This window comes from Rhinopithecus roxellana, chromosome 19, assembly GCF_007565055.1.
Source record: "Rhinopithecus roxellana isolate Shanxi Qingling chromosome 19, ASM756505v1, whole genome shotgun sequence".
Lineage (NCBI taxonomy): Eukaryota > Metazoa > Chordata > Mammalia > Primates > Cercopithecidae > Rhinopithecus > Rhinopithecus roxellana.
The window spans coordinates 41,457,872-41,459,809 of record NC_044567.1 but is presented as its reverse complement, the minus strand read 5'-3'; the positions used below and the strand labels follow the sequence as shown (position 1 = coordinate 41,459,809).

Below are 1,938 nucleotides of genomic sequence, written 5' to 3'. Positions count from 1 at the left end.
TGGTGAAACCCTGTCTCTACTGAAAATCCAAAAATTAGCCAGCTGTGGTGGCGCTCACCTGAAATCCCAGCTGCTTGGGAGGCTGAGACATGAGAACTGCTTGAATCCAGGAGGCAGAGGTTGCAGTGAGCTGAGATTGTGCCTCTGCACTCCACCCTGGGTGACAGAATGAGACTCGGTCTAAAAACAAAACAAAACAACATGTAACTTTCTGGGATTGAGTTTTTTACACTAGGTTTAATTCCTCAGAGATTCCTCCAGGTTGTTGCTTAATGTTTGTTACAGTTATACTGCATTTTGTTTAATTACTTATTTGCTGAAAGATAATCTCAGTTCTTTCCACTTGTAGGTTATTATGAATAAAACTGTCATAAACATTACACAGGTTTTCATGTGAACATAAGTCTTCATTTAGTAATTTTGATAGGTGGGTAGTGATCTCATTGTGTGTATTATTATTACTATTATCATTTTTGAGACAGGGTTTTGCTCTGTTACCTAGGCTTTGAAAGGCAGTGTTGTGATCATGGCTCATTGCCACCTTAACCCTCGGAGTAGCTGGGACTATGGGTGTGTGCCACCACACCCAGCCAGTGTTTTTTAAAATACGTTTTTGAGGAGATGGGGTCTTGCTATGTTGCTCAGGCCGGTTTTGAACTTCTGAGCTCAAGCCATGCTCCAGACTGGTCTCCTAAAGTGCTGGGATTACAGGCCACTACACATGCCTCATTGTGTTTTTAATATGTATTGACTTAGTGGCTAATGATATTGACCATCTTTTCAGGTGCTTATTTGGTATCTTTTTTAAAAAGAAAATACGGAACACTTTAAGAATTTGCATGTCATCACTGTGCAGGGAGCATGCTAATCTTCTCTGTATTGATTCAATTTTGGTATATGTGCTGCTGAGACAAGCAAACTAGTGCCTTTATATGTCCTCTGTTCATCACTTTTGGCTATTTTCTTTTTCTCTTTTTGATACAGAGTCTCCCCAGCTCTACTAAAAAAAACAAAAATTAGCTGGGCATGGTCGCACATGCCTGTAGTCTCAGCCACTTGGGAGGCTGAGGCGGGAGAATTGCTTGAACCCAGGAAGCAGAGGTTGCAGTGAGCTGAGCTCGCACCACTGTACTCCAGCCTGAGCGACAGAGTGAGACTGTCTGAAAAAAAAAAAAAGTATTCCACTCTCGGTGGATGCAATGTTCTGTTAATATCCATGAATCCAGTTAGTTCATGGGGTTGAATTAAATATTCTTGCTGTGAATATATGTGTAGTTTTAACAGTTGTCACAGGGAAATACTGAAGTCTCTGTAGTGGATTTACGCATTTCTCCATTCTGTTCCCTCAGGTTTTCTTTCGCATATTTTGTAGTCTTGTTTTTTGGTGCACACACATTTAGGAATGTTATGTCCTCTTGGTGGATTGACCCTTCTCTCAATAAACAATTTCCTTCTTAGTCTCTAGTACTTTTTCTTTGCTCTGAAGTATACTGTTTCTGATATTGTCATCCAGCATTTCTTTACTTAATGTTTGCGTCATATACATTTTTAATTTTTTCTTTGCTTTCAACCTGCTTAGATTGTTATATTCGAAGTAAATTTCTTGTACACAAAATAGTGTTAGGGTTATGTTTTATTTCTTTTTCTTTTTCTTTTTTTTGAGATGGAATCTTGCACTGTCACCTGGGCTGGAGTGCAATGGCATCATCTTGGTTCACTGCAGGCTCTGCCTCCTGGGTTGAAGTGATTCTCCTGCCTCAGCCTCCTAAGTAGCTGGCATTACAGGCGCCTGCCACCATGCCTGGTTTTTTTTTATATTTTTAGTAGAGATGGGGTTTCACTATGTTGACCAAGGTGGTCTCAAACACTTGACCTCGTGATCTGCCTTCCTCAGCCTCCCAAAGTGCTGGGATTACAGGTGTGAGCCACCGTGGCTGG

At 40.9% G+C, this 1,938-nt stretch overlaps 1 non-coding gene across 1 annotated transcript; it reads right to left on the bottom strand.

Annotated features, from left to right (window-relative positions):
- Nucleotides 1-811: 811 nt before the first annotated feature.
- On the bottom strand, nucleotides 812-918 carry LOC115894972. The gene has a single exon (XR_004055190.1). It is a non-coding gene; the product is annotated as a U6 spliceosomal RNA (small nuclear RNA).
- Between the last annotated feature and the right edge of the window lie 1,020 nt (nucleotides 919-1,938).